General features: G+C 40.0%; 1 protein-coding gene across 1 annotated transcript in view; it reads right to left on the reverse strand.

Moving 5' to 3' along the window:
* Window positions 1-15074, reverse strand: part of LOC102855222 — a 196698-nt gene that overhangs the window by 114222 nt on the left and 67402 nt on the right. The gene's annotated exons all lie outside the window — the stretch shown is intronic.

Genomic DNA, 15074 nt, shown 5'->3' on the forward strand with positions numbered 1-15074 from the left:
GCCACTCACATCAAAAGAGTATATGGATGTATTTCGTCCTAAAACTGATCTGCTCATGATTGTGAACTTCAAGATACAGTTCTTCTCAATTGTTCTACTAGGAAAATTACTCAGAATCTTTCCTTTTTTTCAAAATTAGAATGCAATATTAAATTTTGCTACTGTAAAGTCATCATTTTCCCCATAATGCACTCCAGTAATTCACATCTAACATTTACTCCAGTCCAGCCTATGTGTTCATTACTTTAATCCTCTGGTGCCTTCGTGGGAAGGAGCTCCACTGTCAAACCAAAGGCACAAATCCAGCAGCAGCCTTGTGGGAAAAGGATGGGCAGTCTCTTCCCATGTGATTAACTGTCTCTGGAAACTTACTGGAGGTTCACCTATAAGTCAGTTCCAACTCGACAGCCCATTACAAGACACTGCCAGTCCCAAATTGAGTACTTCTTTAGTATCTGCCTTGTAAAGAGCTTATGGTATAGGAAGGGCTTCTTAAGTACTTAAAGAATCACATTTACTAGGTAGAAGCTTTTGATTCCTTTAAAGTAATAAGCTTACCTGCTATGTGTTCTACTACTACCACGACGATGGTGGAGATGGCAACAATGGTGTAACACAGAGCAACGTTCTGACCAGTAGTTCTCAGGGCTGCTACAAGTCCACAGAGCAACATTCTGAATCGTTCTCAGGGTTGCTAGAAGTCTTAGTTGACTCAACAATACAAAATAATACTACTCCCTGCCGTCAAGTTGGAATCAAGCTAGTGGTTTCTTGAGTTGTAAATCTCATAGGAGGCTATTTCTCCTCTTTCCCCCTCAGACTGGATACCAATTATCACCGAGGCACCACCTTTGAGTTAGGAGCACCACTCTCTAAGCTGCCAGTGCTCCCTGTATATAGTATGCTACTAATTGTTGAAGTTGTCACTTATGAATAAAACTTTTTTAGAAAGTTAATCTTTATCATTTTACTGGAAAATGTTTGATTTCAAACCTGCATGAAATTAAACTGAATATTTAGGGATTCTAAAACAAATGAGCGAGATGATTCAAATTCAGCTAAACTCCATAAATATTGATTGATAACCTAGTACATGACAGTATGTGCTATGCATCAGGGATCTACTTATGAGTGAGACTAATGACTTCCATTCCCTTGGTCAGTTTACAAGCTAGTGAAGAGCACAGTCAGCAAGACTTTAATGAAGCAATAAAGAAATACTGCAGAGTGAGAAGCATGACACACAGAAAGACCAGGACTGGAGTGAGTAGTATGAATTTGGAAGAGATGAAATCAGAGGTGATAACTCAGAAGAAGTTCCTAAGTTAGTATAGTCTGATCCCAGATCTAAACACTGAAGGAGTGTTTTTTGGGCATACATCCGTGTGAGTGGGGGAGGCGGTTGTGTACATGTGGTGAACAGTGGCAGCTTCAAATGACTGAAGTACCATTAAGGTACAATGAGGAGATGAGTGAGAGGTAAATCTGGAGAAACAAAGTCAATGAACACATTATGGCAAGCCTTGTTTGTATTTAAATTTTTATTATTAGAAAGATAATAAACAACATTTAAAAATATTCCTTATCTTTATAGGATAGCACCTAAATATGGTTCATCCTTTCAGCACTGCGGTTATCCATGAAGCTGTCACTTTGAGTTAAGTCATTCCTGAAGATGAGTAAAGAAAACAACATAGAAAAGGGGAAAAAAATCCCATTATGAGCTCTACTAGTAAGAACAAGTCCTGGTCCACTTGTTAATGCAAACTCAGACGGTATCAGCATTTTTAGAGCTGTTAAATACTGGCAGAGATGCATTTTACCTGCTCATATTTAAGTTACTAGTAAAGCAAGGTCACATTCATATGCTCTAAGCGAAGACAGAGTTTCTACACCACACAGCAGGCTGGGATTCCACCTCACACTCCCTGAATTCCAAAAAGCTTGAAGCAAATGTGCCAACTTGCCCTGCCTTCTGAACGTGCTTGTTCACATACTTGTCAAAGGAATGTATGTCCAACAGTATCTGTCAGATGTCATGCTCACTAGGTCCTTAAAGAGGAAAGCTTAAGTGTGAATCAGAAGAAAATTAGAACACTAAGGGAAAACTGCCTCAGGTCACTGCAGGTTCTGTTAAAGTTGTGCAAGCTGATCTTCAGAAGACGAGAGCATTATAATTACAATGTCACTGATTCACCTCACTGCAAGTTCAAAACAGTTTGTAGGCACATTCCACTGAAGATTAATGAAATATAGCACAGGAGGAAATACTAAGACCCCATTAACGCAGCAAATTCATTTCAGGCAAATAACTGAATTTGTTCCAACCTCTGGTTTCAAAGGATATTAAAAAAAATAACAATCACATGATCATTTTCTATGTGTTAGGATCTGAAAATAAATTACACTTTTCAACATAGAAATATCACAGTTTCAGGTAAACAGGTATGTCTTGGAGGAAATGCAACCAGAGTGCTCCTGAGAGTCCAAGTCAAACTTGGTCTCGCATACTTTGAGCATGTTGTCAAGAGGGGCTAATCCTAGGAAAAAGTTATCATGCTTGTAAAGGGAAATGGTGAGACAGAAAGAGGACCCTCAATAAGACAGACTGTGACAGGAACAATGGGCTTATGCATGGTGAAGACTGTGAGGATGGTGCAATATAGGGGAATGCTTCAGTCATGAAACATTCTGAGTCAATGTTCCCTTGTCCTGTTCTGACAACTGTTACTTGATCTATGTATAGGTTTATATAAGCACAGTTAAGAGTTCTGAGAGTCCCATTCTTCTCAATGTTAGCCATCATTTGCAATGATCAAACACAATCAAATGCCTTTGTATAGTCAATAAAACAAAAAAGAAACACCTTTCTAGTATTTGTGGGTCTCAACCAAGATCCAGCTGAGAGCAGCAATGTTAACTGTCCTTGCCACTGCCTCTTCTGAACAAAGCTTGAATTTCTGGCAGTTTCCTCTCAACAAGACTTTACTTGCAAGTGATATCAAGGATACTGTTGAAAAATTCCCATTTTGTTGAATCACTTTTTTTTAAGTGGGAATAAATATGGATCTCTTCCAGTCAGTTGGCAGGTAGCAGTCTTTCAAATTCCTTGGTATAGACTACTGAGCACCTCCAGGGCTGCACCTGTTTGTTGAAACGTATCAATTGATATTTTACCAATTCTTGTAGACTCATTTCTTTGTCAATGCCTTCAGTAAAACTTGAACTTCCTCCTTCATTACCATTAGTTGTTGATCACATGTCACTTGCTGAAATGGTTCAGTATCAATTCTTTCTAGTTTCTTCTATCTTCCTCTGATGCTTCCTTTATCATTCAAGATTTTGACTACAGAATCCTTCAATACTGGAACTCAAGGTTTAAATTTGTTCTTTTGGTTTGAGAAATGTTAATGATAGAATACTGTCCATATGCATACTAGTAAGATTTGTTAACTATTATTCAAATACATAGTACGGAGTTTTACACCTAGATGCATTCTTCATCAACGCATAAGCCATGGGATCTACTACTAAGAGAAGGCAACATCATGATAGAGAAAAGATTGAAGTGGTCAACAATCTCAAGTTACTTGGATCCACAATAAACACCCTTCATACCAGCAGTCAGGAGAGCAGGAAGAGTAATGCACTGGCAAAGTCTACATTCAGGGACCTCTCCTAATTATTGAGGAGTAAAGATGGTTGCATGGTGGACAGTGTTTGGTGAAGCTCCCCTATTAAAACAAGCTTGGAAGCAAGAGTGGCATCCACTTCCAAAACAGTTTGCCTCTGGAAATCCTATGAACTTGGAGAAACAAGGAAAGTTATACAAGTGCTCAGGCCTTTTGTTCATAGGGTTGCTATGAGTAACCTACGACTCCACGGCAATTAACAGCAACAACAATGATGTCAATTAGAAGACTAGGGTTTCCGATTCGGGACATGGTCTTTTCTATTACTTAGTTTGCATCTGACAGCTGGACAATGAATAAAGATGACAGAAGAAAAATGGATGCCTTTGAGCTATAATGTTGGAGAAGAGTACTGAATATCCAATAGACTGCCAAAAGTACAAAGAATTATGTCTTGGAGAAGGTATGGCCAGAATGATCCTTGAAGGGGAAAATGGTGAAGTGCCATCTCCCATACTTAAGAACATGTTGCTAGGAAAGGTTATTCCTTGGAGAGGAACATCATGCTTAGAAAAGTAAAAGATCAGCAAAAGAGAGGAAAACCTTCAATATGATGGACTGACACAGTGACGGCTGCAATGGGCTCAAGTGAGTCTGAAATTGTGAGGATGGCACAGAATAGGTCATTGTTCAGATCTGTTGCTCAAAGGGTGATTATGAGTCATACTTAACTCAATGGCAACTAACAATAACAATATCCATATGCACCCAAGGAAGATTTACTAATACAAGTATTATTGAAATATGAGAAGCAACCACTAAAACCAAAGATGTAGTAATTGAGGAATTCTATTCATTTTTGCAGTCTGAAATTGATTGGACATGCAAGAGAGACACAATCATAATAATCAGTGACTAGAATGAAAATGATGAACACAAGGGAGGAGGACTGGCTGTTGGAAAATACAGACTTGGTGACAGAAATCAGGCTAGAGTTGCCTGACAGAATTTTATAGTCAATGATTCCTTTATAGCAAATACCATCAGGTGTAGTTGCTGTTTTTAAGTGCCATCGAATCTACTCCAACTCACAGTGATCCCATATACAACAGCTCTGAACCTGGATTTATCCTGAATTAAATTCATTGTTTCTCACACACCAACCCCCACTATCCCAGTCACTAAGTCAATCCATCTAATCCAACATCTTCCTTTACAGTATTGTCCTTTCACCCTTCCAAGCATGATGTCCTTCTCCAAGGACTGGTCCTTCCTTGTAAGATGCCCAAAGTATGTTACACAAAGCTCCAAAATCCTTGCCTCCAATAGCCTGGTTTCACCCTGTCCAGAATGGACCTGTTCTCCTGGAAGTCCATGGTATATTCCATACTCTTCTCCAGCACCAGAACTCAAAACTGTCGATTCTTCTTTCATCATCCTTAATCATGTCCAGCTCTCTGATGCATAGCAAATAACTGTAAAGACTATGACCTGGGTCAGACACATCTAAGTCTCTAGACTGACATCACTTCTGTTCAGGACTCTGGAGAGGTTCCTGATAGCAGATTTTTGCAATACAGTTCATCTTTTGATTTCCTGGCTGCTGGGTACCTGCTGGTGTTAACTGTAAAGCCAAGAAAGCTGAAGCTATTAACAATCTCAATCTCTTCACCATCTATCATGATGTTGCCAATTGGCCCAGTGGTAAGAATCTTTGTTTTCTTGATGTTGAGTTTCACTCCATATTGAAGGCTGCAGTCGTTGACCTTCTGCAACAAATCCTTCAGGTCCTCCTCAGTTTCAGCAAGCAAGATTGTGTCAGCTGCATAACACAGGTTGCTAACAGTCTTCCTGAAATCCTGATACTACATTCCTCCTCATAAAGCCCAGCCTCCCAGATGATCTATTCCACATATACATTGAAGAGGTATGGAGATAGGATGTGTCTCTAGCATACCCCTTACAACAAAGGAAGACAATGTAAAGTATTATAGTGAAATGTGCAAAGAGCTGGAGTTGGAAAATCAAAAGGGACAAATCTGCTCAGCATTTCTTAAGCTGAATGAGCTGAAGACAAAAATTTAAGCCTTGAGTTGCAAGAGTTAAGGATGCTGTGGGCAGAATGTTGAATGACCCAAGAAGCATTATAGGAAGAAGAAAGCGTATACAGAGTCACTATACCAAAAAGAATTGGCTGACAAAGAAGAACTTCATGAAACAACATTATGATCAAGAGCCGGTGGTGATGAAGGAGGGAGTTCAAGCTGCTCTGAAGAAACAGACAAAAAACAAGAACCCAGGACTATCAATTGACATGTTGCAACAAACAGATGTTGTCCTTGACATGCTCACCAGATTGCGTTAAGAAATCTGAAGGACAACCACCTGGCCAAGTGACAAGAAGGGATCCATATTTATTCCCATTCCAAAAAAAAGGTGACCCAACTGAGTATGGAAATTATCAAACAACATCATTAATATCACATGCAAGCAAGATCCTGCAAAAACAACCGGAACACATAAACAGAGAACTGCCAGATGTACAGGCTGTGTTTAGAAGAGGCACTAGAGATACTATAGCCAATGTTACATGAATCTTAGCTGAAAGCAGAGAGTACCAGAGGAAATGTCTATCTGTGTTTCACTGACTATGCAAAAGCATTTGACTGTGTGAATCACAATACACTATGCTTAACTCTGAGAAGAATGGGAATCCCAGAACACTTGATGAGCTTATTGGGAACATATACTTGGACCAGAAGGCAGTCATCAGAACAGAGTAAAGAAACACTGCATCATTCAAAATCAGTAAAAATGTATACCAGGGATGAATCCTATCTTTATTCCATCAGGTGTACAACCTGGTAAATTCTTATACCAGGAGACCGCTCACTTTACTCCCACAAATGAATTACACACTCTATCACTGTTGCTGTTACAGTGATTATGTTACAAGTCAATTATGATTCATAGTGGTCCTGTGAAATACAGATCTGAACCTCATCCTATCTTGTGCCATTCTCACAATCTCTAACATGCTTCAGCCCATTATTACAGTCTCTGTATCAATCTATTTTGTTGAGAGTCTTCCTCTCTCTGACTCCCCACTTCTCCCAGTATGATGTCTTTTTCTAAGGACTGGTCCCTCTTGACAACATGCCCAAAATATGTGAGACCAAGTTTCACCATTCTTGTCTCTAAGGTGTACACTGGTAGTACTTTCCCAGACACGGACTTGTTTGTTCTTTTGGCAATCCAAAGGATATTTAACTTCCTTCTCCAATATCACAACTCAAAGGCATCAATTGTTCTTCCATTATCCTTATTCAGTATCCAAATATCATATTCATAGGAAGTAAATGAAAATACCATTGCTTGGATCAGGTGCTCTTTAGTCTTTAAACTGTGATCACTGTTTTTTATCATTGTGGAGAGATCTTTGACAGCGAGTTTACCCAATAAGATATATCTTTGATTTTTAGACTATTGTTACCATGGGTGTTGATTGTGGACCCAAGTAATATGAAAGTATTGACAACTTTAATCTTTAATTTCTACCTGTCATGATGTTGCTTATTGTTTTGGCAATGGTGAAGATTTGTGTTCTCTTTGTGCTGAAATGTGACTCATGGTGGCCTAGTGGCAAGATGCGGCACAGCAATCCCAAAGGCACCGAGGTTCAAGGCCACAAGCTGCTCTGTGGAAGAAGGATGGGCAATCTCCTCCTGTGTGAGTAACTATCTCTGAAAAACTGCCAGAGGGTCAGCTATGGATCAGTTCAGACCCGCAGTACTCAACAACAACAAACAACTGAATGATATATTTTCTGACCTTTTTAGTAAGTATTTTAAGTCTTCTTTACTTTCTGAAACTATAGGAGGAAGGCTCCTTTAAACTATGAATTACTTAATAGCACAAATCTTCTTAAAACACATTTATCTTTGCAAACTGTCAGTGTCTTCCCTGACTCATGGTCATTTCACGTAGCATAAAAACAGACTATTGCTATTCAAAGGATTTTCACTGACTGATATTTGAAAGTAGATCACCAAGCCTTTCTTTCTGGTCTCTGTTAGTGGAAATAACAGTGTGTGGAAGCTCTGCTAGAACTTTTTCCACATCATAGTAACACACAACCTCTAATGACAAAGGGTGGTAGATGTGCATGAGAAATTGTTGTTGTTATGTGCCGTGCATGAGTAGTAGTCACTAGAAATCTAACCTGGGCCTCCTACAGAAAAGGCAATCATTCTACTACTGAAGTACCAATGCCCCTGACAAAATTCACTAAACCATCTTAGAAAACTGGGTAAGTATGTTTTTTAAAAAGCAAGAGTTCAAAGAGGCATGAAGCACCAGTAATTTTGACAACCTCTCTAATGATCTGAAGACTAATTCTTTTTAATAAAAATAATATTCATATCATTGCCTTAATAATCACTTTTACTAAATCTTGTTTTAAAGCCTAATAGTCTAATTTCCAAAGGAAGACAATATATTTTGCCAATCTAATGAAAATTTCTCTGATTTAACATCTTAAGAACTAGAATTCTTTTAAAATATCACTTGTTGCCACTTCTCTTTTACTTACTATCTTCTACACTATCTCACAATAACACTCTCTCACTATCTTCATATTTTAAACTTACAGAAGACTGCTTCAGTTTCCTTAAATATTTCTTTAGATAATTCAGTGTTAAAGTTGTAGCTGTATTTTAAACTTGCTCAACAAGAAAAAAAACTCTGTAAATTTAGGGGGGCAAAATCCTCTAAATTTATAGAATTAGAAACAACAACAAAGCCCAATGCTATTCAAAGTAAACATATTAAAGTCTATATAACAGTTTCAGTTTGAGAAAAAGCAGCTATGCTTGCCCTCAGCTCAGACAATAAAATTCTGTCTACCACAATCTCTGGTTAGGTGGGGCTGATGACTCGCAATACGATTGTCTGTCATTGTTCTAACAAGTGTACAGAATGAAAGCACCCAGAAGTCAAATAAATACTAACAAAACATGATTTTCCATTATCTTCAAAGATATTTATAGTCAATATATAAAAAGATGATGCTGCCAATGAACACATGTATACACTGGTAGTTTTTCTCCTTTATGATGAACATGTTATATTAGCATTAGGTGCAAATTCATCCATCTATCTCCTCTCTCTGGTGAGTGCTCCATACTGTACAGGTGTTGTTGTTGTTGTTGTTATGTGCCGTCGAGTCATCTGCGATTCAAAGCGACCCTACGTACAACAGCCCTAAACCCTGCTCTATCCTGTGCCAATCGCACTGCCTTTGACACACCTATTCTGATTGCCCCAGTCACTGAATCAATCCACCTCATAGAGGGTCTTCCCCTCCTGCGCTGCCCCTCCACCCTACCAAGCATGATGTTCCTCTCCAAGGACCTGTCCCTCCTGGCAACATGTCCAAAGTATGTCAGACGAAGCCCCAGAATCCTTGCCTCCAAGGAGCAGACTGGTTTAACCATCTCCTCTCCAGGATGAATCTGTTTGTTTTCTTGGCAGTCCATGGTACACTCAATACTGTTCTCCAGCACCCCAGCTCAAAGGCATCAATTCTCCTTCTATCCTCCCTCGTCATTGTCCAACTCTCTGATGCATAACAAGTGATTGCAAAGACCATGGCTTGTATCAGGCGCACCTTAGTCTCCAGAGAGACACTGCTGCTCTTGAGTACTTTAGAAAGGTCCCTAACAGCAGACTTTCCCATCACAATATGTTTTTTTATTTCCTGGCTGCTGGTGCCAAGAGTATTGACCGTGGAGCCGAGCAAACTGAAGCTGTGAACTATCTCAATCTTCGCCATCCATCCTGATGCTGCCAATTGGTCCAGTGGTGAGAATCTTTCTCTTCTTGACATTGAGCCTCAGTCCATACTGAAGGCTGCAGTCCTTGACCCTCTGCAGCAAGTGCATGAGGTCCTCCTCAGTTTCGGCAAGCAGGGTTGTGTCATCTGCATAACGCAGATTGTTAATAGATCTTCCACCAATCCTGAAGCCACACTTCTCCTCAGAGAGCCCACCCTCTCGGATAATCTGCTCTGCATACAGGTTGAAAAGGTATGGAGATAGGACACATCCCTGGTGTACACCCTTCCCAATTCTGAACCCAGTTTTGAACAAGTGTTACCCTGCTCTGTTCTGACGACTGCCTCTTGGTCCAAGTATAGGTTTTGCATTAGCACGATTAAATGTTCTGGGATTTTCATCCTTCTCAGAGTCAGCCACAGTTTGTTATGATCCACACAGTCAAACGCCTTTGCATAATCAATGAAACACAGACATTCTTCTGGTATTCCCTGCTTTCAGCTAAGATTCATGTAACGTCAGCTACAATATCCCTAGTACCACGACCCCTTCTAAACCCAGCCTGGACTTCTGGCAGTTCTCTGCTGATGTGTTGTTTCAGTTGATTTTGGACAATTTTCAATAGAATCTTGCTAGCATGTGAAATCAATGATATTGTTCTGTAGTTTCTGCACTCAGTTGGGTCACCCTTCTTTGGGATGGGAACAAATATAGATCTCTTCCAGTCAGTTGGTCAAGTGGTTGTTCTCCAGATTTCTTGGCACAACTTGGTGAGCACATCCAGGGCAGCATCTGTTAGCTGAAATATGTCAACTGGTATACCATCTATTTCTGGGGCCTTATTTTTTGCTATTTCCTTCAAAGCAGCTTGAGTTTCTTCCTTCATCACCATAGGCTCTTGCTCAAATGTTATTTCATTAAATTCTTCTGTATCTTCCAATTCCTTTTGATACAATGACTCAGTATATTCCTTCCATCTTCTTTTAATACCTCCTGGATCATTTAATATTCTGCCTAAAGCATCCTTGATTATAGCAACTCGAAGTTTAAATTTGTTCTTCAGTTCCTTGAGCTTAAGAAATGCTGAACAAGTTTGGCCACCCTCAAAAAGGCTTATCTGCTGCCTTCAAAGATCTTACAGTTTTAGCAAGATACTAATCATCAAATCATTGTTCAAGCGCAGCGTGAGGCATAAAGACAATGAAGGGCATGGTTAACATGACTGGAAATGGTAAGAAACCACTGCATTCAGTAAGTAATACCAGAGTTTGTTCTTGAAGGGTAACCGGAAGTATCACTAAAGAATAGATGAATATAGCATTCTAGAGACATGTGTAAACTGTTCACTAAAGTAGGAGTGTTCCTTACAGCAAGGATGGTGAAAACTTCATCTCATATACTTTGGGAATGTTATCAGGAGGGGATCAGTTATTGGAAAAGACATTATGTTGGGAAAGGTTGAGGGTCAAAGAAGAAGACCCTGAACAACATGTATTAACACAGTGACTCTCACAACGGCCTGGAGCATGGTGTAGAGCATGAGGCTGGCACAGGACAGGACAAGGTTCTAAACTGTTGCTCATGGGACTGCTAAGAGTCATCATCAGCTCAACAGCACCTACCTAACAAGAGCAATAAGGCAGGAACACGGAAGAATGATAGAGGCACAGAGAATAAACAATAAGGTTGATCAGATGACCAACTCAACATGGAAGGTGGGGAGGAAATTGTAGATAACGGAGTTTCCTAATAGTTAAGGGTAATTCTTTTAGCAATTAATATTGGAAATGGGACCCTACAACAGATTGCAACCTTGCCGTATCCTGTACCTCACAGAATTCTGACATGTTTGGGTCTATTGTTACAATCATTTTCAATTAATCTTGAGCATTAGGACTCTTTCCTTTAAATGGTGATGAAGGGACATAAATATTTAGATGTTAGGACACATTGAATTTTAGACTTCATAGGGATGTCCAGGAGAACCTGAGTAGCATATACAATTGAGGCATTTGTTCAGTTATTCATCGAAAGATTGATCAATCCACCCTCAGGTGGATTTTCAGAAAAAGACTTGGTGATCTATTTTCAAAACTCAATAACTGAAAAACATTTGGTGCACAATTCAACACAAATGAGGGGTCATCATGAGTCAGAATCAACATGACATCAGCTGGATGGGATGATGTCTAAGATAAGGGGTGTAGTAAAGAGATGCATAATTTAAGAATACTTTGACAGTGGAAAGTGTATGTATGCAGGGAGAAACGAGCCCTGCTCTTGCTCCTGTTTTGTACTGCGGAGTCGGAACCATCCAATAGCTGATCCTTCAGTGGTTTTCAGAAGCAGTTTAATCAGGAGGAGACTGCCAATCTTTATCCCGTGGAGCAGCTGGTGGGTTTGAAGTGCATGCCTTCGGGACTGCAGTGCTGCTCCTTACCACAAGGCCACCAGAGCTCCCTGTTCTTGTCATTAGGTGCTGTCAAATCGAGTACGACTGGTAGCAACCCTGTGAATAACAGATCTAAACCCTGTCCTATCCTGGGCCATCCTCTCAATTTCTAAGACATTAAAGACACCTGTTGCAGTCACTGTGTCAATCCATCTGGCTGAGGATCTTTCTGTCTTTGGCAGACCGTCCGTATTCCCAAGCATGATGTCTCTCTCCAGGGAACAAGCTATCTTAGCAACATGTCCAAAGTATATGAGATGAAGCTTTATTATCTTTGCCTCCAAGAAGCACATGGCTTAAGCTTCTCCAAGACATATCTCTTTGTTCTTTTGGCAGTCCATGGGATTCAATACTCTTCTGCAACACTTCAATTCAAAGGCATCAATTCTTCTTTTGTTATCTTTATTCACTAACTGCTCTCAGCAGCATAGTAAGTGACTGAAAAGATCATGGCCTGAACCATGAAACAACATGCTGCATCTTCTACAGTAAGTGCTTTAAGTCCTCCTCACTTTTAGAAAGCAAGATTGTGTCATCTACATAACATAGGTTATTGATGAGTCTTTCTCCAATCCTGATGCCACATTCTTCTTCATAGAGTCCAGCTTCTTGAATAATTTATTCAGTGTACAGACTGAATAGGTATGGAGAAAAAATAAAATCCCAACACATATCTTACTTCATTTTAAACCATGTAGTGTTCCCCTGAAAGCAGAGAGTACCAGAGGAATGTCTGTGTTTCATTGACTATGCAAAGGCATTTGACTGTGTGAATCACAACAAACTGTGGCTGACTTTAAGAAGAATAGGAATCCCAGAACATTTGATTGCACTTACGCAAAACTTACACTTAGAGCAACAAACTGTGGCTAACTCTTAGAAGAACGGGAATCTCAGAACACTTGATTGTGCTTACGCAAAACCTGTATTTGGCCAGAAGGCAGTCGTCAAAATAGAGCAAGGAAAAACTATGGTTCAAAATCAGGGAATGTGTGTATATATTAGGGATATATCCTATCTCAATGCCTTTTCAGTCTATATGGGGAATAGATCATCTGGGAGGCTGGGCTCTATAAAGAGGAATGTGGCATCAGGATTTAAGGAAGACTCTCAACAATCTGTGTTATGCGGATGACACAACCTTGCTTGCCAAAACCGAGGAGGACCTAAGACATTTGCTGAAGGTGGTCAAGAACTGCAGCCTTTAATATGGATTGAAGCTCAACATAAAGAAAACAAAGATTCTCAACACTGGGCCAATTGGCAGCATCATGATAGACAGTGAAGAAACTGAGATTATTAACAGCTTCAGCTTGCTTGTCTCCATGATCAATACTCTTGGTATGAATAGCCAGGAAATCAAAAGACTCATTGTATTTCTTTTGTTGTCAGGGACATCTCCGGAATACTGAAGAGCAATGATTTCAGTCAAGAAACCAAGGTGTGTCTGACTCAGGCCATGGTTTTCACAATTACTTTCTATGCATCAGAGAACTGGACAATGACAAAGAATGATAGAATAAAAAATGATACCTTGTGTTGTGGTGCTGGAGAAGAATACTGAATAAACCATGGACTGCTAGGAGAGCCAAGAGGTTCATCCTGGAGAAGCTGAAACCAGGCTGCTCCTGGGAGGTAAGGATTTTGGAGCTTGGTCTGACATACTTTGGGCATGCTGCAAGGAGGGACAGGTTTTTGAGAAGGAGAGTCTGCTTGGAAAGGTGGAGGGAAAGTGAAAGAGAAGATGACACTGGTTGAAATGGATTGACTCAGTGACTGGGTAATGGGGACAAATGCATCAAAGACAACTAAATTGGCTCAAGATAGAGCAGGGTTCAGAGCTGTTGTACATAGGGTTGTTTAGAGTCTCAGGTGACTCAATGGCACATAACAATAAAAGTGTTGTCTTTCTTGCTCTGTTCATACAACAGCCTCTTGATCTAAGTTTTGCATGAGCACAATTAAGTGTTCTTGGATTCTGATTCTTCTTAATGTTAACTATAATTTATTATGATCCACACAAATGCCTTTGCATAGTTAATAAAGCACAAAAGAACATTCTTCTGGCATTCTTTCCTTTCAGCTTAGATGCATCTTACATCTGCAATGATAACCCTGGTGCCATGGACTCTTCTAAATCCAGCTTGAATTTCTGAGAGTTCTCTGTCTATGTACTATTCTAACTATTTATGAATTATCTTCAGCATTATTTTTATTATGCTTGCATGTGATATTGTTGTTGTTGTTGTTGTTGTTGTTTACCGGAGGGTCAGAATGAAACCATAACTGACCCTCCAGGTGGTTTTTCAAAAGCAGTTAATCACACAGGAGGAGACTGCCCATCCTTCTCCTGCAGAGCAGCTGGTGGCATCAAACCACATACCTTCAGGATTCTTCCACACTCTGTTGGATCACCTTTCTAGAGAATGTAAACAAATATGGATCTCTGCCAGTAAGCCAGCCTGGGAGTTCTACTCCAAATTTCTGCCCTAGACTAATGGGCATGCCTGGGGTTGCATTTGTTATTTGAAACATGTCAATTGATATTCCATTGACTCCTGGGGCCTTACTGTTTTGCCAAAAGAGCCTTACGGGGCATGAAAAGACAGGCACAAAGAAGAGAAGAAATCAGTAAAAGAGACAGAATGAAGAAAAATGGTTTGAGTAGAAATAGGGCATCTCAGAATCTACAGAGGCAGAGTATCGAGAGAAAGTCAACACCAGCAAATGTCAAAATGTTTAAAAGAGGATGAAGGATGGAGAGGACATTACATTGAGAGTCTGGGAACTCAGAGGCAACTGGAAAAGAAGATTTAGAGCAGAGAAGTAGGGAGAGAAAACGGTCAAGCATGTAGGGCTCTTCCTGGTACATAACATGCGAGGTGAAACAGTGGCAGCAGAAGAGAGGAGAGGGCTAAACCAAACTATTGCCTCTGGGTCCCTTCCTTTTCCTACACACTTGGGTTTCCACTTCTTCCTCTTGAACCCCTATGTCTGCCGTTATTTCTACCTTTCTTCTCTAACCAAACTGTTTTTTCCAGAATCATTGGTGAATTTTTAATATTGCAGCCCATATGGTCTTTTGTGTCATCCTAAGAACTTTCCATCATTTGCCAAAAAAGGAGCAATACATCTGTAAATTAGTGGGGGGATGGG

This window comes from Elephantulus edwardii, unplaced genomic scaffold (assembly GCF_000299155.1).
Source record: "Elephantulus edwardii isolate Elephantulus edwardi_28Jun2011 unplaced genomic scaffold, EleEdw1.0 scaffold00513, whole genome shotgun sequence".
Taxonomy (NCBI): domain Eukaryota; kingdom Metazoa; phylum Chordata; class Mammalia; order Macroscelidea; family Macroscelididae; genus Elephantulus; species Elephantulus edwardii.